The sequence below is a fragment of the Mastomys coucha genome, unplaced genomic scaffold (genome assembly GCF_008632895.1).
Source record: "Mastomys coucha isolate ucsf_1 unplaced genomic scaffold, UCSF_Mcou_1 pScaffold3, whole genome shotgun sequence".
NCBI classification, from domain to species: Eukaryota; Metazoa; Chordata; class Mammalia; order Rodentia; family Muridae; genus Mastomys; species Mastomys coucha.
In genome coordinates, this window is record NW_022196909.1 from 64,612,666 (window position 1) to 64,639,962 (window position 27,297).

A 27,297-nucleotide genomic window follows, 5' to 3' on the forward strand; every position below is an offset into this window, starting at 1 on the left:
TACACCGCCCAAAGCTGAGGCTAAGCATTTTTTTTTCATACACATGTGCAATTTCAGCACCATCCATAAAGCGAGTGAGAAGATGGGAAGCCAAAATGAGCTAGTGCCCACTCTCGGCCACCCAGCTCCCTCATTTAGGTGAGCTTGCCTGGACAAGAGAGATTAAGGCAACAGAAAAACTTGAAAATACATGCACTTCAAATCTGTTCAAAGCAAGAGGAAAATGTCTCTTATCCTAAACTATAAAACACAACCAAGATCCATCTCCGAGATAGAACTGCTTCACAGAGGGGATTCTTCGGTCTAGGTGTTCCAGAAAGCAGCTGCCGCCTGTTTGCAACTGGTTCTTTGGCTCTTTCTTGACCCCCACCTACCCCTCAGAAGCCACTTCTAGTGGCCCCTCTGGCTTATTCTATACAGCATAGAAAAATCAGGATAGGCTCAGTCTATCTAAGTCAAGGAAACAGTTCCCTTCTGTGGTTGGACATGAAAAAACTAAGGCATCTAGACCCTAAGCCACACCTATACTGAGCATCCCTTTGTCTCATCGTGGGGCCTAAGAGCTAGGATGGTGTGATGGTTGGTTTTAATTATAAGGGTGATACAATCTAATAACACCTGGGAAAGGAGTCTCAGTGAGGAATTGTCTGGATCAAGTAGGTCTGTGGATGTGTCTGAGGGAGGGTGGGAGTTGTCTTGATCATATTAATGGATATGGAAAGACCCAGTCCACTGTGGGTGGTGCCATTCCCTAGTTTTAGTCTTGTACTAAATAAGAATGGAGAAAGTGAGCTAAGCAGCAAGCATGCTCACATTTATCTCTCTCTCTACTCTTGCCTGGATGTGATGTGACTTGGTATTTTAAGTTCTGTCCACAGTGGTCCTCTTCTATGATGGACTATGACTTGGAATTGTTACCCTTTTCCCTTTTCATTGCTTTTTGTCAGGGCATTTTTATCACAGCAGAAATGCAATGTGATAGAGGAAGAAACTAATTCAGCTAAAATGTGGCACCACCTTCAGTGGTGGAGGCAAGCATTGGTGTGGAATTCAGAGCACCTACAAGGTGAAATAGAGCTCACCATGTGGCAACTTCTGTAGAGTATCTTTGATGCTTCTTGAACATTGTAATGGTGATTAGATACACCATTAGATCTTGTTATTGAATGTACGTATGTAATAGTATATCAATATCTCTATGCCAAAGAATTTCAGACATTTGGTAACTATTTCATTGTAATAATCAAATGTGTGTACATGCTAGGCCACCAATAACATGTGAATCCCAGATTCCTTTCTACAATATGGTGTGCAGCAAATGTGTCTTCATAATGTAGACTATACCAGTGGTCTTACCCATCCCTCTTGTAGCTTATCAGATCCAGTTTACTCCCTTTCTAAGGGATTAAGGGGTATGGGCTATATTTAACCTGTCCACTCTAGATTTATGTTTGTGATTGATGCACAGAGGACCCCAGCATGCTATTAAAAGCCCAGGGCAAGTAAACATAAGGGTTCTATTTCCCCAGAAAACAGCAAGCAGAATTGACATCAGTGCTGAGATTCAAGCCTCCAGTAATGGCAAGAAAGCAGCTATTTAGTGGTACAAGCTCAGCCAATGCCCCTTCACAGCCACCACTACCTTTCACACTGTCTTCTTGATCCAAGAAGACCCATGTCAGTGGACTGTGGAAAGCCAGCCTGAGAGCAACAACACTCTCAGTGTCTAGCCACAGGGAAGAGCCCACATCACAGCATCATTTCAGATGACAGGTTAACATTAAAGAAGCAGAAGGAAGAACTCTGAGCACATACTTAACATTTCTAAGAGGCAGGAGCAGAGCACAGAGGGACCAGGCCGTGGCTGGAGCACTGACTCAGCTCTGCTCCCAGCACTGCCACATCCCAGCTCTGGGCAGGCTCAGATGCCATGGGGTGTACTTGTAATTGGGCCACAGAGAAGAAACTAGAGACCAACAAGCCCATATGTCGAAAGTTCAAGTAGCCACTGTCTCCTCCGTCAGTTTGTTTTTCTCTGGCATTGTGACCTACAGCAGTGTCTTGAGTTTCATCCTTCAAGATTCCTGAACACTTTCTATTTCACTAGCAGCCAAATAACATCTGTTCTTATATAGTAAAACTCTCCTATCATTTCCTTTCATCAAGAAAACAACCAGCAAGGTGGATAACTATTGCCTGGACTAGTGAGACAGCTTAGTGGTCAAGAGCACTTGCTGCAAACGCAAGAACACCAAAGTTCAAATCCATAGCACCCATATCAAAGCCGGGCATGGCCGTGGGACAGGAGGACTCTAGGAGCCTGCAGGCCAGCCGGCCTACCAGAGATAGGTGGACCTCAAAAATGGGTCTCCTTCAAGTTTAGGAAAAGACTGCCTCAAACAGTGAGGTGAAAAACTTTGAAGCAAGACACCTAATGTGCAACACATTTCCCCATATTCACACACATGTACGCACATGCATGCCTAACACTCACACACACAAGTGCACACACTTATGCAGGTGCACACACGCACACACATGCGCACACACACACACACACTCGCTTTCTACACACTTCCTTTTGCCCTTCTCAATAATCTGTTTACATCAATCGTGCTCTTGTAACAAGTTGAATTCAAAATTGGAAGAAATAACCAATTTAAAATCTCTCTGAAAATTAGTAGGTCTCTCTTTCTGTAGGGGAGCAACTGTATTTTCATGTACATGTCCCACACATTGGAGTATTCAGAAACTTTTGGTCACATGGATTGTGTTCTAAACACTTTTGTGTCCACTCTTTTGCCATCCAGCCTGTCTCTAAAATTGACATTAAGTCTGAAATCTGGGGACAGCAGACTGCCTTAGAAGCATCTACCTGTCAGTTTTCACATCTTAGAATCCTGGCACCTGTTGTTCTACATCAGTGTACCGCCATTGGCTATATCCTCTTTGGCAATGAAGGACAGTAAAGAGCTATACCCTGGCAAGGTCCATCCTGTGCCATGCCAGAAAACAGCTGCCAGTAGGTAGGCAAATCAGTTTGATTGTAAATCCTGACACCCGTCCCCCTACCCAGGATCCTTTAAGCATGGAAACTCACTGGAAGCTGATATCACAGGAGTTTATCACCCACAAAGCTCTGATGAACTCAAATATTGTAGGAAGGTCTTGGGCTCAGTAGCCCAGAGTTTTCCTGGTATGTAGTAGGCCCTGGGTTCTCTCCTAAGTACTGAAAATAAAAGTTAACAGAGAATGTAGGAGAAGGAGCAACAAGAAAGAATAAAACAAAAAATGTAAATAGCCAAGAAGCCAGCAAAATGTTCTGGATGTCATCTCTCCTTTGCTTCAGAATCCTTTGAAAATCTTTGCTTCCTGCATTTGGGATCTGGGAAATCATTGCTCAGAATTACATCTCCCATGGTAATCAAGGTAGATGCCATCTCCTGTCCTCCAGCTCTGGTGTATTCTGTTTGAGCAGCTTCTTGAGATTCAGTCATGGCCCTACCTCCTTGTGGTTCTCCCTGCCTTCATGGATCATTAGCCAATACAGTCCACAAGGGCAAAGAGTGCAGAGACTACAAACGGGGATGGGGCGCGTAGAAGCCCTGTGATGATGAGCACACCAGGACCAGCTATCAAGAAGCAGATCAACTTACTTAGGGTGGTCCAGAGCTTATCAGGTTTTGGATGACTGAGGGTAGGAACATCCAGAATGGCAAAGGTCATTGGCTGAGGGCTTAGGGTACCAAAATTGCTCATTAGATCTCAGGTGCTAGCTGGACAGGTTCTTACCAGGAGAAAGGAAATTGATCCTGTAATCTAACTGAGGCTAGGTGACATTCCTCAGATAGATGCATGCCTGGTGGCTTAGAATTCCCCAGACAAAATCAGAGAAAGAAGCCCTGCCAATGAAGGGAGTCTTCCATATTGCACCAAGCTCAGAGGTTATCTAGCCATGATGGACTTTGACCTTAATTAGTGGAGTTTTACACATACTGAATACTGGTTTCTACTGTTGTATCACAAAAGAATGAAATAAAAACACCTAGTTCATTTTATTGGATTATAATGGCATGAATAGAGTATGCCTTTTAAAACATTTTTTACGTGTCTATTTTATGTGTGAGTACGCTGTGGCCCACATGTGGAGGTGAGATCCGGTTCTCTCCTCCACCATGTGGGTCCTGGGAGAGGATCATCTGACTTGGCATCTTTAACCATAAGCCACCTCACTGGGCCAACATCAGCTTCTTAGTCTCCTGGTTCTCAAAGAAGAGAAGTGCCTGCTCACACTGTCCCTTGGTTCTGCAACAGTATTACCCAGCCCTTATGGGGAGCATTGTAGGTCGTTACTTCACACCGCCACATCTGCTGATTATTTTTTTTATGATTTCTCCCATGCCTTTGCACCCAGGAAGGCCATTTGCACAAATAACAAAGCAGCTTCACGCTAAGTATCCATTTAATACTCCCCTAAATATTCTTATAGATTTCCTTTATTGTTAACATTTTTGCGCTGAGTTCACTTGGGATTCATTGTGGAAGATGGCATAAGCTGAGGCTCAAAGCAGTATATCTTTCAAGTAACCGGTTCTCCCTACACCTCTCCCGATAATGAAATGCCTTAAAATAAAATGTCTCTTCCTCTCCCAGGAAAACACTTTCAGGTCATTCAGGAGAAGGCAAATGCATTTTAATCTCATCATAACAGCCTTGACCTGATAATTTTCATTCTTGCATCTCAAAAATAACTTTGCCAGCAGACACCATCATCTAGGTATCAGAAAAAAGCCTGCAGTAAAGTGTCAACTCCATGTTAATCAGGCAGCTCACGGATGCCACGGGGGGCAGTGGCTTGCCTGAGTGGGCATCCCTCTGGGCCCAGCGCTCTTCTAAGGGAAATGAACTATTTTTAAATGCTATCGCACAGCCTGGCTCAGCTTTCTGATTTGCCCAGGAAGAGTTAGTGAAATGTCATCTGTATGGATGGCAAGGGTATTCCACTGTCTTCTGTTGACTGGAAGGAGAATGGCTGGCCGAAATGGAAAAGGGCCATTATGACGCTCATTTGCTCCATGCAGCAGAGGACTTGCAGGGTCCCTTCTCTACCACCCTGAAAACTAATGAGTGGTCTGCTGAAAGTCACCCAATAGCATCCAGAAGAAAGAACACACAGGGTTGAGCTCCTGCCCCCCTCACAAGGCAGCCAGTCCACTCACGGTGGGAACAGCTTCAGCTCTGAGACCTGCCTCCCTTAGTCACACGACCCTTGAGGCCGGATCCATTCCCTCATCCAATGTCTACACCACAGCTTACCGAAACCTGCTCAAAATACCACAAGTCACTCTGCACTCCCCTCCCAAGTAGATGTCTGCCTTTGGACTTCACTTAAAAAGCAGAGGTGTTGTCTGTCACACAGACCTACAGGCAGCCGGCATCACTAATCAGGCATCCAGGGGCAAGGCCCAGTCAGGTGCATTGTGTAGGAAAAGCAGTAAAAGCTCCAGGCAGCTGTCTGAGTGGGGCTTACAGGGTGGCCAGAGGCAGGAGAGCTCAGGGGTACCATGGTGGGAGTGTCTGGAAGTCTGTGGAGTAAAAGGAGACTGCCACTACCACATGCCTTAGGACAGACTCTGGGCTAGAATCAGAGTGACTGCATTGCAGCTCCCCTGATGGCTGACTTCAGTAGAGCTGCCATGCTTCTCTGGGTGCAGGCAAAGACACCAAGAATGAGAGAAGTGGCTTAGCCTGCCCTGTTGTCTGCAGCCGCAAAGGAGTGGAGCCAGCATGTCTTTTCTGCTGGGCTCCAAGATTAATGTTCAGTCAGAAAGCAGGAAAACTCACACCCCAACTGAGAAGCAAGCAAAATTCACTACTGCCGAACTGCCATGTGCGGTCAGGGGCCCTGTATCTTCTCCAAGTTCAAGTTTGCAAGGATAGGAAAGGAGCCCGTGAGAATGAAGAGCCTTCCTCAGCTTTCCTAGCTGGAGGATAATAAAGGAAGAGCCAAGCAGAGACACCGCACAGGAAGGTGTTCTGTGCTAGGTGCTCTCCCCTCTGCCCTGGGGCTCACAAGGTTATAGATGCCTTCTGGAAGTTAGCATGTCTTCTTTTAATTGCAAAAGTGGTTCACAGATGTGTTATTCCCACATCACTGCAGTGGTTCTTTATCTGTAGGGATTCGCCACAGGATCCCTAATGGATCACTGAAACTATGCATAGTACTGGACTGTGTGTGTGTGTATGTGTGTGTCTGTGTGTATTTACCAAGCTTTTTCCTATGTGTAGATGACCCTTTGCTAATTTATGCATAAATTAAGTACATCGAGATTAATCGTATGTAGTAACAGAATAAAATCATTTTAACAAAGTACTTCAAAAAATTATGTGGATGAGGTTTCTCCATTCACAGATATTTTCTCATCTTGTAGGGATAAGATCCTTCTCTTTTTTGCTTTTACTAGTTTCATATCTCTGTCAGTTTCTTTCTGGCATACAGTGTCTCGTGAGCTGAGTATACCCCTCTACCTTCTCTTATCCCCCTCTCACTCCTGATGGCCTCTCCTACTGTCGTGTTCTGTGTGGTCTTGTGCAGGTGTCCACAGCTGCCGCCATGTGTTCATGACTTCATCAATGGTGTCACATCTGGATGACAGCATTTTATAGTGCTCCTCCCCATCCTCCAGGTCTTACAGTTCTGAGTGCTGCCAGCCCTTTCCTGTGACATCCCCTGGGCCTCAGAGTGGATGGAAAGGATGTCCCACTTAGGGCTGAGCTCTCAGCAGCCCCTTAGTCTCAGCATTCCATCAGGTTCTGAGCCTCTGCTCTGACCACCATCCAATGTGAGACTTCTCAGACTGAGGCAGAGGACTGCACTGTTCTGTGTCATCCTTCCTCTTGTAGGGAGACAGAAATTAAAGAGGTGTCCATGGCCTCCCATGAATTGCCAGCCATCTTTGCATCTAGGGATCATCATGAAGTAAAATGAGATGCGGGTACTTAAACACACACACACATACACACACACACACATGCACGAACGCATGCGTGTTTAAACACACACACACACACATGCACGAACGCATGCGTGTTTAAACACACACACACACACACACACGCACGCACGCATGAACGCATGCGTGCATGCACACATGAGCCCATACACGTACACACACGTGTGCACTCATACTGCTATCCTATGATAGTGTATCTGCTGTGAAGATTGTTATTCATGACTGGTGGATACACTGTACCAAGGATGATTTACATCCTGGATTGGCCAGAGCACTATACTATCAAGTTTCATCAAGCTAGTGAGAGCAACCTCAGTTTAAAACTTAGATGCTGCTTATTTCTAGGGCTTCTGTTTTAACATTTTCACATTATAGTTAACCAAAGACAACTGAGACCTCAAAAAAGAAAATAAATGATGAGAACAAGGGGAAGGTTCCTGTACGTGTATCCAAGTGTAAAGTCCTGCTTTACTTCCTGTCCTGCAGTGCCAGCCTGTTACCTCTGCAGAGGGATGCACTGCTTGCAACACTGCCAGGCCTCTTCTCATCTTTCTCTGTAGGTGGCATTTGTAGCCAGGGGACAGATTGGTAGGTAGATCAATAATGTGACAGACAAATAATATAGGTACATAGATAGATGATAGGGTGAAGTCTGACTGGCTGGTAATAAAGACAGATCGACAGACAGACAGACAGACAAGGAATAAACATGGCCATCCACATGTTATTCCTTACCATGCTTTCACACTGAACCCTTTATATATGGGTGTGCTATTTGGTTTTGGTGGTGAATAAACTGTAATATCAGACCGTTTATAACAAATGTTTCACACATACCCCATTTTTTTTTATAAAAACAATGCATGCACTTATGCATAGAGATGTGAGTGTTTCAGGGTGAGCTATTGAGATGTAGCACAAAAGGGAGGAATGGTGTCGGCCATGTTTAGTTTTCTCAGCTCCCTGGCTGTCAACCCAAGGCTTCGTTGGCATATACTCCCCCTGTCCACAGCAGCGCCCACGTTCCCGCACATTTACTTGAATGTGACATCAGCTCCTGCCAGTTGGAGAAAAAGCTGTGGTGTATCCTTGTTTTCATTTGCATTTTCCCAAACAGCCGGCACAGCTAACAGGGCCTTTCTCATGTGTCAGTCCTCTTTGCTGACTAGCTGGTTGGAGTTTTTGCTTTGATGCACAGCAGCTCTCTGTGTGCTCTGTAAGTTGGGCCTTTGTCTACTGAATAGGTAGCAGATGTCTTCCTCCAGCCTGTAACTTATTTTAATTTCGCTCTTAAGATTTTCAAAAGAAACTTAGACAGTTGCTGTTCTCTGTTTACAAAAAAAAAATTGCAGGGTAGGGTTGACACTAGTTTGCCTGGTTGGTTGGTTGGTTGGTTGGTTGGTTGGTTGGCTTCTAAGTTACTGTGAATCAGGAAGTGGTTTACTCTTCATCACTGTGACACTGCCCCCATACCCAGACATGATACTGCCAAGACTGTTGGTGAAACATACAGGGGCACAGTGGATTTCCATCACTTGCATTAAGGCCAACAGCCACTGCAAGAAGAAATAACTGCATTAGACAGATGGCTAAAGTCTTTGCCAGGCCAGAGTTCGATGACTTCACTAATGAAATGGAAGTTTTATCACCAGCTCTACTGTTTTGGTTGATTTAATCTATATCAAAAACATTAATCTGGTCTATCAGTATGTCTGTCTGTCTATTTAACTATCTGTCTATCTGTCTGTCTATCTGTCTGTCTATCTATCTATCTATCTATCTATCTATCTATCTATCTATCTATCTGTCTGTCTGTCTGTCTGTCTGTTGTATGCTAATGAGTGTCTGCCTCAGCTCACACACATATAAACACCAGAGGACAATTTGGTAAGATTCAGTTCTTTCCTTTCACCATGTGCCTCCCGTGATGAAACTCGGGAGGCCAAGCTCAGTAGCAGGTACCCTTACCCACGGAGACATCTCACCCACTCCCTTGAGTAACTCTTGTGTTGTGTTTTGTTAAACGGCTTATAAAGACAGGACAAGATGAGACCTGAATCTAGGAAATAGTTTGACCGTCCTCACAAGCACTGCTGTGTCTGAACACTCACTTCCTGTGACCTGACAACAAATGTGAATAACTAAGGAGCACTCCACAGACAAGAGACACCAAGTCATAAAGTCTATCAATTACCTGTACCAGCCATCTAAAGTAAGATGAGGACCATGCTTGAAGGCTACAAAATAATCAACACCTTTAAGAGAAGAGTGTGATGGATTAAGCCTCACTTCAGTCCAGTGAGAGATCTAGAACAACAGCAGCAACACATGAGAGCTGGTGAGATGTCTCAGTGGTCCAGAACATCAGCCTGTAAGTCAAGCCCCCTTTGTGGGGTCAGATGACTTTTTCACAGGAGTCACATATCAGCTATTTACATATATAACATTAGTAAAATTACAGTTATGAAGTAGCAACAAAAACAGTTCTATGGTTGGGGATCACCACAATATATGGCATTGTTTCAGAGGGCCACAGCGTTAGGAAGATTGAGAATCACTGAGCCTCACATTCACTGAGGTATACAGACCCCAAAGCTAGACTGACTTGGCCAGCATGCTCCAGGGATGTGCCTGTCACTTCTCAGGAGATTTCCTAGACTTAGAGCGCAGCATCACCTCAGCCTGTGTTTATGAGCTCAGGGGTCCACTGTAGTTATGGTATTTGTGCAAGATGAGGCCAGCAGGATCAGTCAACATTCCAGCAGAGAGTCCTAGTTGGATATTGCAAGTGAGTTGGGGCGGGGGCGGATATCTTAGTTAGGTCTTCCATTGCTGTGAAGAGACACCATGACCAAGGCAATTCTTATAAAAAACAACATTTAATTGGGGCTGGCTTACAGTTTCAGAGGGTTTCCTGGAGCTCTGATCCAAATGAATCACCCACATCTGTTCCTGAAAGAAAGCAAACTGACATTAACTGAATAGCTGTTCTCCACACCCATCACAACTTAGATATGCAAATGAGAAAGAAGGACAGTACAGAGGTGGCAGCCTGAACCTGAACTAACGTGAGCTGAGAGCCACAGACAGGCCCCTGTGAGAGCGTCCTCAATAGCTTGACACTGTTAGGAATGAGGGTTCTGCTTGCTTCCCAGATACTCCATTCTGTCATCTGAGCTGCTGTAGCTCACACGTCACCTGCCCCTTACATCAGCATAGGTTGTGGTTTCCTGAGAGCCAGGTGGCAAATAACAATTCCACAAGACACCTTTCCCCCACATTGTTAAAATAACACCCCACAATGCACCGTTAGCATTTATCTGATGACCCATAGAAAACAGATTCCAGTAATTTCTGTGGTAGAGAGAGCCATTACATCAAGCGTATTCTATCCCACAAGCATCATCCTAAGGCCCAACACAACATTCTCACTAGAAATAGGTCATCATGTTCCTCATTGACGCCCATAGGTATGAAGAGAAGGGTTCTGAGTATTCATGAAGAAGGCAGGGCAATGGAGTCTGTCTCTAGGGACACTCTAACCCTCATAGAAGAGGCTGGAATGACGCTCTAACCCCTATAGAAGAGGCTAGGATGACGCTCTAACCCCTATAGAAGAGGCTGGGATGACACTCTAACCCCTATAGAAGAAAGAGGCTGGGATGGCACTCTAACCCTATAGACGAGGCTGGGATGACCATGAGCTTTTCTCTTCTCTCATCTCTCTGTCTCTGACTCTGTCTCTGTCTCTGTCTCTGTCTCTCTCTCCATCCTTCCTTCCCTCCCTCCCTCCCTCCCTCCCTCTCTTTCTCTCCCTTCCTCCCCCCCTCCCTCTCTCTCTCCATCAGCACAACCTACTCCCCATCCCTCACCACGCACAACTTCTAATCAAGAGCAATTTCAGGTCTAAGCCCTTGATGCCCCTTGGGATAAAGAGCAACCCTGAGATTCCTCTATTAATTCTTTGGCCACTTCTCTGGCCTCCTGATGCTGCGGATCAAATCTGGATCAGGTGTGTTGGTTTTGGACCCCACAAGGCCTGGCCAGCATGGCCAGTAGAGAGCTGTCTGCAAAACATTAGCTCTTGATATTTTTTAAGAAGAGTGAAAAAGAACACATTTAACTGGATTTCATTTCTTCAGCATTTTGTGAGTTGGGCTGGCATGACTTGGGAATATAATCATCTCAACTGTGTTTGAAAGAATGCCGTGCCCTTCCCAGTTTGCAGGGTCTTCTTGCCCCAGTAAGCCATCCTGTTCTTGTTCCTGGAGAGGTGACAGCTCTGAAGGAAATTTCTCCCAATGACTCCCACATGTCTCAGACCTCGCCAGCCCACAACAGCCAGAACCAGCCTTCCTTTTTATTCCCAAAAGACCATGGCCAAAGTCCTACTGGCTTTGCCCCTGGAAATTAGTTCACTCATTTCAAAATAAGTCCCCAGCTGGTCCCTGAAAGGACTGTCCTCTAAAATGTCCTGGGGTTTGTGCCTGGAGTCTTTCCCTGCTGGCTTCCTGTATCTACTTCCATGCAGCAAGGACTGCCACCTGCTGGGTACACTGGCTTCTGGTGACAGCATTGCTGGGAGCCACAACAAAAATTAAAACCTAAGGTCCCTGGCCACCACATCTGATAAAGCCGAGCAGATTTCTCAAAACCTTGGGTATAGTGAGAAGGTTCCCAGAGAGTGGCATGGGGCTCATGGAGAGCTGCCATCATTGCCCCGTCCTTGGGGCACTAACTGATCCCAGATGGATATATCTCATACAGGAGTCTATTAACATATCCACTCTCTCCTTGATACTGGACTGCTAACCCTGGAAAGAAGGTACATAAGTCATTTTCCAAAATTATGGATTCAACCAGGCAGGGTGATGTATGCCTTAAATCCCAGCACTCAGGAGGCAGAAGCAAGGGGACTCCTGTGCTTTAAAGCTAGCCTGGTCTTTGTAGAAAGTTCCAGGGTAACCAAGGCCTGTCTTTAAAAAAAAAAAAAAGAGCAAAACCATCTATGGCCTATTCAGAAAGTTCATTAACAGAGCAAAGTTGCTATGTGTCACTGTTTCTCGTGGCAGCTCATTAAGTTCTCCTATTGTTGTGACTGCCTGCACTCCTTCACTCCAATGCAAAGTGAGACCAAGACCAGGCTGTAGGTCTCACTGGTCAGCCCAGCATTCTTTCCCCAGGTGCCGGAGCGACTGTACTGACAGGAGCAGGCCTCCACATTAAAATACTCTCTGGATTCTGGAGGGTTTCTTGTGGTTCCTTGAGCCCTGTGGCTCCCACAGTCCTTCCTCCCCTCTTCCACAGGATTTCCTGAGCGTGTGTCTCTGCATCTGTTTGCATCAGTGGCTGGATGGAGCCTCTCTGATGACCACTGGATTAGGCACCAATCTATGAGAATAGCAGAGTATCATTAGGCATCATTTCATTGACTTTCGCTAGTCGTGTTTGGTTCTATCCCGGGTCTCTGGGCATCCAGCTTTTGGGTCCTGGCCCTCCAGGCAGTGTCAGGGATGGACTCCCTCTCATGGCATTGAGGTCATAGAGACTGAAGCAACAACCAGGGAGCTGCCTAAACTCGCCTGGGCCCTCTGTATATAAGTTCCTGTTGTGTGGCTTGGTCTCTTTGGACGCCTAACAAAGGGAGTGGGGGCTGTCTCTGACTCTTTTGAAAGATTTTGGGACCCTTTATTCCTCCTACTGGCTTGCCTTGTCCAGCCTTAATACAAAGGAAGGTGCGTAGTCTTACAGCAACTTGATATGCCATGTTTGGTTGATATCCATGAGAGGTCTGACCTAGGATGGGGGGAGGAGAGGAGAGAGGGAAACTGGAGTAAGGACATAAAAATAATAACAATAATAAAATGCTCTCCAGAGAAACAAGAGGCAAGAGGATGTCTGGACACAAGGAGAGGAGGGAGTCTCAACATTGTAGGGGCTGCAGAATTCAGGGCAGGCCTGAAGGCTGGAGGGCCAGAGTTTGGTTCATATCCAGAGGCAGCCTAGAGGCAGAATTTCTTCTCCTTTGCGGCCCTTAGGTCTATTGCTCATTCTTTTTTTTAATGTCCTTAAGTGACAACTGATCAGGTGAGGACCACTGCCAGTTAAAGAAAGTAATTGGCTTTATTCCAAGTCTGGTGTGTGTGTGTGTGTGTACGTACATGTTTGTCTATCTGTTATGATATGTGTACACATTTGTGTGTATATTTGTGTGTGATGATATTTGTACATGGTTATCTGGCTGTCTGTGTGTCTGCCTAACTGTCTCTGTGTTATGATATGTGTGCATATTTGTGTGTATATGTATGTGTGTGTATATATGTGTATGTATGTGTGTGTATATATGTGTGTGTGTATGTGTGTATATGTGTGTGTGTGTGTGTGCATATCAATGAATATTCATGTGGAGACCAGAGTGTCATGTTGGGTGTCTTTCTCAATTTGTTTTTTATGGACACGGTCTTACACTATACCTGAAACTCATGGATTTAGCCAGGCTGGCTACCCAGTAAGCTCTGGGGACTCTTCTGTCCCCACTCACCCCTTAATGCTGGGCTTACAAAGACTTACTGCCACATCTAGTTTTTACACACATTCTGGAGCTCTAAATTCAAGTCCTCATAAACATGTTTATTACACAGCAGGTGTTATTCCTGCCAAGCCATCTCTCCAGCCCCAAAATCTGTTGATTTCAATAGAATATTGACAAGTTGGATGAAGCATTTAGGTACCAAACTCCAGCCAAGTTGACACATCAAATTCACCATCAACCTTGAGTGCACACATAGCCATTTAGGGTTAAGGTTGGGGCTGGGAGAACCTCTTCCTTGCATGGCTATAGTCTGTGTGTCAGAACTCGGAATTCAGAACCAAACACATAAGTCTTGCTACCAAGCACCTGTGCTTGAGATTAGCTCCTTCTTAGACTCTTCCCCAGAAAACATGGTGGGCATTTGCTGTATATGTGCAGACCTCAAAAGGTTTGCTAATGTTGTTATCTCAAATAAGGCTGTGTTTGCCTCAGAGATAATATCCAGATTCCCCTGAAGAAAGCTGAAGCTGGCGATTACCGTCCTTGCAGGCAGTGATCCTGGTCTCCTGGAGAACGAGCTAGGTCAAGAGAACAGGCCTCCTCCCAGAATGACTGCCTCCCTGCGGCAACTGGGGATAAATGGAGTGCATAAGCAAAGCCAGAGTCTGCTACTGTGAGAACTGCAAACAGGTTCTGGGCCCTCGGAATGACAGCCAGGTCTCCTAGTTCTCTCATTCATTCATTCATTCATTCATTCAGAGATGGGGTCTCACCGCATGACCATAGTGTGAAATCTGAAATGGAGACGTTCACAGCCCTAGCTCAGCCTCCCCGAGTAGTGGGATTGCAGGCAGGTGTCATGATGCCTGGCTCCACATCAGAAGTGCAGTAGTCCACCCATCCCTAGCCATGAAGGACCAGTACCTCCCTATGTTATAAAAATACATTACTGATGAAAAATTGTGTATATGAAAGACAGGATTGGGTCTGCAAGTAAGTCTAAGAAAATGCCCACTATGTTTGCAGATTCACAGAGAGAGAGTAAGTAGTAAGCCAGTAAAGGAAGTAAGTGTATTAATGAGACTGAAAGTGTGGCTCCATGATAATTGCGTAGCATGCATGAGGCCCTAGGTTCCATCCCCAGCATAGACAAGCACACATACACACACACACACACAGAGGGAGAGAGAGAGAGAGAAAGAGAGAGAGAGAGAAAGAGAGAGAGAGAGAGAGAGAGAAAGGGAGAGAGAGACAGAGAGACAGAGAGACAGACAGAGACAGAAACAAAGAGAGAAAGTTGAACAATATTTTAAGTACCACCAATTTGCCCTAATTATGTCTGTCATGTGACCCATGCTTTCATCATTTCTAGGGTGTGGTAAGGTTTTCAGGCTCCCTCTCGCCTGAAGTCTTAACACAGCTCATAAATCAGCACTGTCTCTGTGTACCATAGCTGTTTCTCCACTACTGCTTTTCTTTCTTGCTCGGCAGGCACTTTGCTCCCAGTGTCAGCCCTTCATGTGCAGGATTCAAGCCTGGGTGGTGTCCCTCCCTCTTACACATTCCTGCACCATTGATGGGTGAGCATGCAGAAGCTCTGGGCTGTGTGCTTCAAGCTTCCCCCTCTTCTCAAAGCTGCACTACAGACAGCCCAACCCCCTCCTCTGCCACCGCCACCCTCCCTGGTTATGTGTCTGCATTGTCCCTTAGTTCCAACTTCTTGTTTCATTATTATCCCACAAGTGAGCAGGTAGGACTCACTGGGGCTGGACTTTGAGAGAAAGACTGGGCTAGAATTGCACACTGGAAGAATTCGTGTTGAGAGATAGAGAGCACCACTTCCTGGAAGCCTGGCTCCGCAGTATAGCAGCAAGGTCCATCTCCACCTCTCCTCCCTTCCTCTCCCCTTTGAAACCCTTTGAAACCCTTTAGACAAAAGCAGCTTAGTCTGTTCTCTGAAAGAAAGTAACGGGATGAGGGTCAGAATCATCACAGGCTCCAGAAATGAGACCATTAACCACCAGCATTTCAAGCAAGCTTATTAAAAAGCCATTTGCTTCCAATTATGGGAATCAATCATATCTGACTATAAAGGACTGTGAAAAGACCCCATTACTAATGAAAGTGACGGAGAGCTGTAGGATAAGTCATCAGAAGGCAGAGTGGATGGGGAATGTGAGCTGAATGGGTACCTCTGATTTGGACCACTGTGAGGCCATAATGAGTGTGTCCTCCCCAGGGGATGGAGGCACTTCAGGGAAGCCTGTGGGGCTCAAGACATCCTGTTCATGGAGGCCTGAGAGCTGTCTCCATCAACCAGAACAGGGGAAGACTCAAAGGTCACACCTATTGTAACAGAATCACAGCCTCAGACAACTGAACCTCTCTCTCCCCCTTTCTATTGCTGCCATTATGACTGCCTCTTACCACACACATAGAAACTTTTGAGACAGTATGGAACACTCTGTTTGCTTTTTCTGATTCTGCAACAACCTTGAAAAATCAGTGTTGGGGGGCAGGGGCCTTGCACATGCTTGCACTCAAGTGAACCCATGTGTTCAGGTGCACGCATTTGGAGGGTGGGCAGTGCCATACACCTATTTTCTAAAGACAGCATATCTCATTGGCATAAGTCTCAGCAAGTCATCTAGGCTGGCAGGCGAGGGATACTCAGGGATCCTACCATCTGTACCTTCCTTGAACTAGCAGTATTAGCATACACTGTGATTTGTTTGTTTGTTTGTTTGTTTACATGGGTTCTGGAGATAACACTCAGGTCCTCATGTTTGAAGGAGATATACTTTAAATTTAATAAACTTGATATTAGAGCCAGTATACTAAAGAATGACAGTAACAGGGCTGAGGGTGTGGCTCAGTGGTAGAGCGCTTGCCTCCCATGCAGGTAGCCCAGGTTCCATCCCCAGCATCATATACTCACACAAAAGCACCCTAACAATGTTTCACTCATTGTCTCCCCAGCCTCTCAGCACCTTGTTTTAATGAGGAAACCCAAATGTATTAAGTAACCAAGGATGCAGGTAGCAGGTGTCTGTGACCAGCACTAGTTAGACTGTCCCCAAAGCCCATGTTCCTTCCATCATCCATTGAAGGCCAGCCCTACCTCTGTAGTTCTCCGGGTCTTCACTTCCCAGCTGTCTCTGAAGACCTGTTCTACTTCCCTGCTGTGCATCTCAACCATGATTCCCTAGTTTCCCACCAGCTCCTCCTGCCCTTGTGCTCAGCCCTCCTTGGCTCCCACGAATTATTGGCCCAGGTTGCACTCACATATCTGAACCTCATGATAAGCAGTTGCAGACACAGAGCCAAGGGCTGCTAAAAATTAGACTATGATTTCAGAAAGAAGCAACTGATCCATGCACCAAGAAGGGGGCGACTCATTTACTTTTCCTGCTACTGGGGACTGAACTCAGAAGGACTTTATACACATTGCCCAAGCACTCTACCACTGAGCTACAGTCTTTTTAAAAACATTATCCATCTATCCATCCATCCATCCATGTATGTATGTATGTATGTATGTATGTATGTATGTATGTATGTATCTATCTATCTATCTATCTATCTATCTATCTATCTATCTATCTATCTATCTATCTATCTATCTATCTATCTTAGTACTTTGCCTGCATGTGTATGTGTGCATTGAATGCATTCATCGCCCACAGGCCAGAAGAGAGCATCAGATGCCTTAGAACTGAAATTGCAGACAATTGTGAGCCCTCGTGTGCATGCTGAGAACTGAACACAGGTCCTCAGCAAGAACAAGTGCTCTTAACTGCTGAGCCATCTCTCTAGCTCTCCAAGAGATTTTCAGACCTGGAAATTGATCCCATTTCTATTTTGTTTTGTGCTTCCAAGTGCGTCATGCTGTCCAGCTTCTGCATAGGGAGAAAAATTCCTACAGGCACATGTTTCTGCTGAGCTAATTGGTTCACAGAACCCTGCTGACCTGAACCAGGGTGGATTTCTTCCTTCCAGCTTTTTGTAAGCACTAGTTAATGTAAAATGAACAGAATCAAGTCTTAATTTATAGTAGAAGAGTGTGGTGTATATATTAAAAAATTTAAACTGACAGTCTTCATGTCTTAATCTAAGTTTTTAAAACTATATACATTTGCAAAACTCACATGTGAGTGTTCAGGGCTGGTTTTAGACCCCTCTGCTGAAATGAGTGCTGCCTTCTGCCTCCTGCCTCCAGGTAGTGAGGAACTTCCAGTGTGAACAGAGGGACACTAGAAATAAGTAGCTGCCCCACCGTAGATGTCCCCAGGCACCCCAGTGAGTGTGCCCTGTTCTACCCTCAAGGATGATGGCAGAAAATCAGAGGGCACCACTCAGGCCTTGTCCTTGGCCCAGACAGCACCCTGGCATCCAGAGGAAGACTATGGTAGACTCTGTTTGTGCCCCTACTAGGGTAGGCCCAGGAAGCTGGCTGTGTCCCTCCTTAGTTGAGGTGGGACCGTCCCAGCATCTAAAGTGACGTCTTGTAGTGGGTGAGGAACACAAATAAAACCCAGGTGCTGTACCTCTCAGCCTCATGGTATTGGGCCAGTTCATGTTGAGTAGAAAACCCATGCTTCCTTCTCTGTCCACTCTATGCCTGTTCAAGCTTTTAACAAATGTACCTATTTACTTAATCCTCTGACTGTGTATGTGGAATATTCACTCAGAATGGAATCGTGACATCAGTGTAATAGAGCATATACCAAAGCCAAGCACACACGAATGTGCCAGTCCTGTGTAATTCTGATGATTATGTGGTTAGCCCCAATGAACACCCCATAGAAAGAAGCTGAGTCTCCCAGTCACAGCACACTCCCCAAACCGTGTGCAGCGTTCAGATGATAAGAAAGGAGATATCATCTCAGGAGCCTGGATGGTATATGCTGACTTTATCCGAGGCTGAGGACCTCATCAAGTACCACGGAAGATCCCGTCTTTTGCAAGAGGGCCACGGCGTTGAACATCTTTTGGGGAATCCCTGGAGAAAGAAAAAGAGAGGGAGTCTGCTTGCTCCAGTGGGATTTTCTAGAAATCCTTTCAGAGTGGGCTGTGGATGCATTACTTTATCACAGATGACATTTAGTATACTAAATGGAAGAACAGAATGGTCGACCTCTGGAGAATGGAACTGTCATTTTGGGATGAGTAGGCTTTAGAATGTTTGCCTTGAGACTGGAGAGAAGACTAATGATGCTCTTGTAGAAGCCAGAGCTCAGTTCCTAGCACTCACCTGAGGTGCTTACAACTACCTCGAATTCCAGCTCTAAGAGAAACTTCTGGTCTCTCCAGATGCCAACACACACACACACACACACACACACACACACACACACACACACACACACAGAGAGAGAGAGAGAGAGAGAGAGAGAGAGAGAGAGAGAGAGAGAGAGAGAGAGAGAGAAAGAGAGAGAGAGAGATTTTGCTATAATTTAACAAAGCAGAGGACTCTGTATATGTATTCATTTATTTAAAAATAAAGTTTAGTTTATGTGTGTAGGGAAAAAGCTTTGAACCCACTTCTGTGTTTGTAAACTCACCAAATCCCACCAATCCCTGGACGTAATTTTAAATCCCACCAATCTCCACCCTGGAAAACCCCACCCACTAGGAACCTTATATAAAGCTTGCCTCTGCTCAGTTTCCGAGCAGAGGCAGCCACCCTCTCATATCACTCTCACAGAGTCTCTTGTGTGAGGCTTGTTGTGTGACTTTGTGGTATTCCTTAGCTCGAGATTAGCAGGATACCTTTCCCCTCTGAGCTGCAACATTTACAATGTGCATGAGTATTTTCTCGTATGTGCACCTTCACGTGCATGCCCAGTGTCCTACGAGGCTAAAGGACAGCATCAGTCAGATCCCCTGGAGTTCCAGATGCTTCTGAGCTACCTTGTGGGTTCTAGGAACCAAACCCAGGTCCTCTGGAAGAGCAACACATGCTCTTAACTACTGAGCCTCCTCCCCAGCTCCTCCATCCATTTCTTCATTTCCTTTTTCTCCGTCATGCCTTCTGTTGAATCAGACACCCTCTCCCTACAACACTAACTCCACCTTTCTTCTCTTCTTACACTGCCTTGGCTGCCTCTCCTTGTGCCTTTATTCTTCCGGGTTTTAAAGAGCAAAAGCAATAGCAATAGTTGTTACAACTGTGCCCTCCCAGCTAAACCTCGTGCTGTGGCTCTGTTGGTGTCTGTCTCCTTTTCTTTCCCTTTTTACATGTGTGTATGCACATTGGCATGTGGGGGAAATACTCATATACAAGTATGTGCATTGTGTGAGGGTGCAATGTTGGTGCGAACAATCATCCTAGATTGATTTTCTACCTAGTCAAACCCAGAGCTCTCCAATATAGCTAGCCTTGCTTGCTCTGGGGACCCCTGTCCTGGCCTTTAGAAGCTGGAATTACAGGAAGCCATCCACTCTCACCTGTCATTACTAGGGGTTCTGGGGCCTGGAGTTCTGGTCCTCACAGATGTGCAAGGAAATGCTTTAACCACCGAACCATCTCCCCATAGCACCCTACCATCCTGTCTTCATCTTGCTTAGATTTAGTCCCCACTCCCTCTCTGACACACACACACACACTCACACACTCACACATACACACACTCACACACTCACACAGTCTTTCATGTTCACTCACTAAGTCCACAGTCTTGTCTGCCAGCACTGTCTCTTGCACCCACATCTTTCCTCCTTGCCAACCATCTCAGCTTGGATGCTCATGTGGTTCTTGGCATGCCAGGCCCTAGTCCCCTATTTTAAGCATCTTACACGCAGGCCCCTATTCAATCCTCGTGTACATACTCTTGTCCCCATTCTTCTGGTGAGGAAACAAAGGTGCACTGACCCAGCCCCAAGTTACAGTTAGCAATCTGCCTGGTGTCCAAGCTAATGATGCTGGCCCCAGGGTCACTTGACTGCTAGGATGGCCTCTGCATGCCATCCCTTTCAAAACGAAAAGAGCATGCTAACACTTGGCCCTGTTAGGACGTCTTGCTGGGCCTCACCCCAGGCCACGGTGATGACTACTCTTATCCTCTGGCCTCATGCATAGCCCCTTCCAGCTCTATGGACACCAGTCAGTAGAGGTGAGGCCGCTGAGCGCCAGCTTGACTTCTCCATGTTCTGTGATACAGGTAAGCAGTGGCTTCAGCAATAAGGTCTTGCAGTCAAGTGGAGCACAACCAATAGCATTGTCAACAGTCTGTAATGTTTGAGAGTTTATGGGGCCTCTCTGGCTAACAACTCAAGATGATGTAACCTGTTCCTGCCACTGGGGGTTTTATTTGGTGATATATGGGGTCTGCTTGGGGGTATTGTTTCTACATTATGTGGTGACTTCACTGAAACTCCTTTTACATGCGTATGTATTATAAGAAGCCTCTGCAGGAGTGCATTTCTATATGGCTTTTCAAAAGGCTTGTGGTATTAGTCGCCTCTCCCCATATTCCCTCCTCTATCCTGCTCTCTTCTGCTCCTGATAATCCTCTCACTCTACCTTCTTCTTTATTTTTCATTTCCCTTCCTTGGGAGATTTCCCTGGGTACCCAACAAGCTACCTAACTACCATGAAAATCCTAAACAAAACAGAGAGATCTAATGCACAAATGCTAACATCTACATATGAGAGATAAAACATGCAAATGTTTTTCTTTCTGAGCTGGGGCTACAACACTCTAGTTCTATTGACCTGCAAAATTCTTACTTTCATATTTCTTAACAGCTTAATAATATTTCATTGTGTAAGCATACCACATTTTTACCATTCATTCTTCAGTCATTGGCCCCCAAGCTGTTTCCAGTTTCTGGCTATTCTGACCATCAGTGAGAGTCACCTCATGCCATCGTCAGTGTCCTTGAGGAGCCTCAGCACACCCTAAAGCCTCTGCGTTGGGAGTGTAGACAGTATGGCAGCACCCACACTAAACACAGAAGGCCACGGCTGAGCAGAAACCCGTGTCACGCATACCACTTCCTGCCAGAGGAATGGGAGCATGGGAACAACCCAGATGTTTAGACTTAAGGAGAGAGTCCAATGCCGAGCAATGCACCATGGCTGCTTATAGCAGCTAGAAACTGAGAACTAGGTGCACACAGAGGAGTATAGGCAAAGATCAGAAGCCTAACAGTAGTGTGTATGTGTGTGTGTCCATCTGTCCATCCATCCATCCACCTGTCTGTCCATATATCTGTCTGTGTTATGGAAGAGAAGGAATGCTAGGGACAGAACCCAGCCATCATTGTTTTCAATGTAACATTTTATTTTGAGTCATGGTCTCACTAACTTCCCCCAGCTGGCCTTGACCTTGCCAGCCTCCTGCCTCAGTTTACCGAGTAGCTGGGCTTAACGGACATTACTTCCATAGCTTGAACATTACACAGGAAACTTTGAAACAAATTGTAAGGATACAGATGATAAGTGAATTTACATCAAGCCTATTAGAATGGTTGCTACTGAGAGAAAAGGAGAGTGAGAAAAGAGTCATGAGGCATGGGGATAAAAATACATATGTACAAAACTGACCGTGATGGCACATGCCTTTAATCCCAGCACTCAGGAGACAGAAACAGGTAAATTCCTGTAGGTTCAAGGGCAGCCTGGTCATCATAGCAAGTTTCAGGACTAACTGGGTGCTGTAAAAATCTTACATACATACATATGCACACGCATATTGTCTTAGTCATTTTCTATTGCTGAGAAGAGACACCTTCAACAAGACAACTATTATAAGAGAAAGTGTTTAATTGGGGGTCTGTTTACAGCTTCAGGGGTTTAGTCTATTTCCATCATGTCAGGGATCATGGTGGCATGCAGGGTGACACTGGAGCAGTAGCTACATTCTGATGTGTAGGCAGAGAGAGAGAGAGAGAGAGAGAGAGAGAGAGAGAGAGAAGGGAAGAGAGGAGGAAGGGAGGGAGAGGGAGAAGGGAGTGGAGTGGGAGATGGGTTTGGCAAGGGCTTATTCAAACATTATTTGGGGGTGAATTGTCTGATTTTAAGCCTTCAAAGAAGACAGCCCAGGTCTCTGGACTTCTATCTCCATAAAATTCTACCTGCCTGTCAAATAAACCTCTCTTGTAGCCCACTTGTGACTTGCCTGTTGACTTAGCTCTTCTTTCTAACATTGTGCGTGTAGATTGTATCAGCCTTCCTGTGCTCCCCTCTTTTTCCTGAGACACACCCAACTCACTGCCCTGGCTCTTTCTCTTTATGACCACTCCTCCCTGCTGATGGAGCCTCCAGCCCCTCCCCCAACCAGAGGCAGCTCTGACAGAGACAATCAGGAGGACTGCCTCACAATGCTACCTGGTCATTGCAGCTCCTGCTGTAGAGATGCTGAGCAGCTGGGCCTAGCAGCATGAGGGAAGCTGGACTGGTTCACCTGCCTCTCTTCCTCCCTTCCTCTGCCCTCTTTCTCCATCCTGGGGCTTGCAGTGGGGTAGGAGCCAGAGCCCCTCAAACAAAGCTTCAAGCATGTTGTTTTCCTCCCACCTCCAGGCCTCTTCCCTTCAGGATGGTGGCAGGAGCCTCACCTCAGCCCACAGTCTCACCCTTGAGCCTGGCTCTCACCACTGTTTTGCACAGTGCACTTCCAGTTATCTTCCTCTTTCTGGAGCCAAGAAGCCTGGCGGGTTCCAGGCTCCTGCTCAGTTCACCATTGTCGATTTCTGCTCTGCTTCCCGACTTCAGAAGCATGCCTTGGAGCCTAAGCCAGCAAAGCCTTCTTGCTGTTCTTTTGTGTTTCCTGAACTACAGCTGTACTGAGCAGAGATGGCGTCCCTGCCTCAACAGACTTTAAAATTATACTAACAAGCCCGATGAGCTATACATTAGCTACATTAGTGAGAGGATGAATTGTCTAATTGTAAGCCTTCAAAGGATTTACATACTTCTGTTTGTTGGAAATCCATCTAAGGATTACACATTTAATTTATCCCAGGCCCATTATTTTTACAAACCGCTCCGAGGGATCTAATGTGCTGGTTATCTCAGATCTTCATTGTTATTACAGAGAAACTGGCCTCCTCAGCATTATGGAGTCAGAACCTCAACCATGACCTCCTGTTGCCGAGCAAGCCCCTCCCTTCAGGCAGGGAGCATAGTAGATCCATTCTTCCGATGCCCCAGTTCTAAGGCTTGTGAGGCTCACCTATGGTATACGCAGACAGAAGACTACATTTTTACCTGGCTCCTGAGTCCCTGGGTTATCTGGGACCCCACACTCTAGTAGGAATGCATTGCATCCCTCTCCACTTTTGCTTCCTCCCACCACCATCTGGATGGCGAGATCTAATGTCTGCCTGCAGAATAGGTGGGATCCCTCAGCCCCTCCTCCTCTGCTGCGTGTGCACTGTACCTGTCTTTGTAGCACACATGTGCAACCCTCCTGGACACCCCAGCTCTTTTCTGTATCTAGTTAAGTTATAGCCTTTCTTAAATCACCCCTCCCACTCCAGAACGTCTACCATTGCCTTAGCATCCGCAGCTTGGCCTTTGAGGGTCCATCATGGAAACTGTGTGGTCTCCATTTAGCCAGATTCACTAGGCTTCCTGTTACTTTCAGGAACTTCCTGATGCTAAATATTAACCTTGATATCTAAAATTAGGTGATATATTACATATACCTATTTGTACACACCCAACATACACACACACACCAGGCATCTTCAGATATGGTCAAACACATGTCACTTCAGTAATATCCACTCAATTTTTCAAATGATGAAATTAAAACCTACCTACAGTTGTAAAGCACCTACTGAGAAGTTGAGATTTGAACCGTTGTGTGGCAGAACATTTCCTGAAGAGACTTAACACACACACAACACATACACAAGCATGCGCGCACACACATACACAGCAACACACACACACACACACACACACATACAATCTACTCACCCCAGATATGAAGCCCACAACAGACCAAAGCACAGATACCACCAAACTTAAATGTGATGAAACAATGGATTTTAGGGATTGCTTATAGGAGCAGACACCTATATCAGAGACTCACAGACACCTATATCAGAGTCTTTATTTGTAGATTGGCTTGTCTGTGAGTCTTCTTGGCAGCTCAGCTTCCTTTACTCGGACTGGGAGGGGCCTAGTGAATCTGCTCAGTTTTAGGAACTTCCTGAAGCTATTTCGAGTTATCTTCCTGTTTAAGGCGCTTCCTGTGTGAAGGAATGCTTAACTTATGGCAGGAGCTGTTACACTACATAACTCATCTCCACTACCTACAAAATGATACAGAACTTAGCTTCATCCAACCTATGTGCTATATTAGAAAGACAGCTACTGAAGTGGGTAGGATGTGAGGTTCCTGTGGAATCTTCTTTTGGGGGAAAGATGTTTGTGTATGAGTGCATATAGATACCTACATGTGGAGGCCTGAAGTGGGAGGTAGCTGATTTTCCTTGATCACTGTGCTCTGCCTGTTTGTTTTCTTGACAGGAATTTTCTCACCTGGGCCTGCTCACCCTTCAGAGGCCTCCAAGAGGGGTTACAGGCATATCCTACCATTCCTGACTTTTTAAGTGGGCTCTGGGGATCAAAACCTTGGTCAGGTGTTTATCTGCTGAGCTATGCCTGCAGCCAGGGGAGCTAGAGGTCAGCGGGAAGTCTCCAGGTGCTCGGTGGCCTATTATCAAGAAGGGACTTGATAACTTGATGTAGCATCCCGGCCTCTTTCTGGCTTCCTGTTTGGCAGCATGACTTTCTCCACTCTCTTCCACCACTGCCATCTGCCATGATGTAATGTCACCAAGGAGGGGCCCTCATCAGAACCTGCATGGCTCTATTTGGATCCTCAGCTATGAAACAATGAGCTAAAACCCTCTTTGACTTATAAAGTTAGCCTGCCCCTGGTACCTTATTATAGTGATGAAAGGGAATTAAGAGAGCAGTCACCATGGATGAACAAAGTCAGCCATGTTTGACACCTTAGAAAGGGCGTGTAGACCAGCAATTCCCTGACTCCTGTAGTGTGCTGGCTTCCTGGTGTACCCTACTGCCCTGTGTCACCTGGCACTTTAGACATAGCACTAAATGACAAGTGATGAATACGTATGCTTGGTAGCAATGCAAGCATCTTCAGTGTGGCATAGCATCCCAGAATCCCTAGAAGAACAGGGCTTGGTGGCTCACACCTATAGTCCTGGCACTCATGAGGCAGAGGGAGGCAGAGCTCAGTGATTTCAAGGCCAACCTAGTCTACTCCATAGAGAGTTCCAGAACAGTCAGCCAAAGCTACATAGTGAGAAACTATCTCTAAAAAGCAGGGAAGGAAAAGAAGGAAGGAGGTTGAGGAAGAGAAGGGGGGAGGGAGGGAGGGGAGGAGGGAGAGTAGAAGGGAGGGAAGGAAGAAGAGAGGGAAGGAGAGAGGGAGGAAGGGAGGGAAGGAGGAGGAGAGGGAGGCATGGAGGAAAGGAGAGAGGGAAGAAGGGAGCAAAGGAGAGAGGGAGGAAGGGAGGGAAGGAGGAAGTAGTGGGGAAAGCAGGGAGGCAGGGCGGGAAGGGAGTCCTTACAAGAGCTGCCTGCAAAGCCTTGCTGCTACAATCTTAAGTGAACTGCGGTCCTCAGGACCAGCTTCCACTTAGTGAGGGATCTCAAGCTAGTTTACATTCGAAACCAAGCACGAGGCTTAAGGAAAACTCTTGCCTCCTAAACACAGCAAGTGCCAGGATGTGGAGTCAGCTTTGTTTCTCCATGATGATAACACTTGTCCCAGGGACTGCTCGGGTCCAGAGAATCCATCCCTACCACCTACAACTCACCCTCCATGTGCTCTGATCTGATTGAGTGCCCCAAGGCCCCACATCTCTAGAGTGTTTCTAGAGGGGGGTACAGGCTTAGAGTACCCCATCTGCCCCCACTGACACCCACCCCTTCGATGACTGCCTCAGAGGGAAAAAGGCATTTCTTGCACATAACATTGTAAGTCATACCCTACTGGTTAAGTCTTGCCCCAATCTGGGTCCAATGCTTCCCTCTCAGGCTGTCTCCTGCCTAGGCAGGGACTCCTCAGTTTCTGTCTCATCTCTTCCCTACCTCTACACAGGGAAAATATCCAGGAATCCTGGCCAAAACCCACAAATTTATCACTGTAGTAATGACAGCAAGCCTCATGCTGAGCGAATTCTGCAATCCCCCTCAGCTCCTCCTTTGCCAAAACCCATGGAGCTGCAAGATCCTGCCGATTAGAGAGACTGTTATCTTTGCCTGAAGAATGCCTCTGCTGGCAAGTATAATTAGGTGTCAGCCATAAGGCTATTTTTGGACGCTAATTTGGGGCTATGGCTCTCCCAGCCTGAATGCCATATGGTGGGGGATGTCAGTCAGCTCAGCCAACCTGAGCATAGGGAGTCACACTTTACACCTGCCTTTATCATGTCATTATGGGACGGTATAAAGGCCCACTCTTTTGTCCCTTAGGGATGCCTTATTCTGAGAGCACATTTGCATGTGTGTAGATTTTAGAGAATTCACAGTCCTGGTCCAATCTTCCCTTTTCATTTACATGAGCAAGCCAGGGCCTATAGGAAATCCTTACTCTTCTTAGTCTGCTAAAGCCTGCTCCCCTCAGGCCTGGGCAGCCATCATTGCCGTGGGAAGCAGGGGACTGGAGATGACTGCTGGGACACTTGCTGCTGTGGTAAGGAAGGACAGGTTGAGAGGAGGCATGGGGGAGGGGTGCGTTGTTGGGCACATCGGAGAGATTC

At 46.2% G+C, this 27,297-nt stretch overlaps 1 protein-coding gene and 1 long non-coding RNA gene across 2 annotated transcripts in view; one reads left to right on the plus strand and one right to left on the minus strand.

The window, feature by feature from the left end:
* Kif6 (kinesin family member 6) overlaps positions 1–27,297 on the plus strand; it is a 319,301-nt gene that overhangs the window by 248,529 nt on the left and 43,475 nt on the right. The gene's annotated exons all lie outside the window — the stretch shown is intronic.
* LOC116074907 lies at positions 18,293–24,451 on the minus strand. Its single transcript, XR_004112338.1, has 2 exons — positions 24,313–24,451; positions 18,293–18,547 (listed from the first exon to the last, which is right to left on the minus strand). It is a non-coding gene; the product is annotated as an uncharacterized LOC116074907 (long non-coding RNA).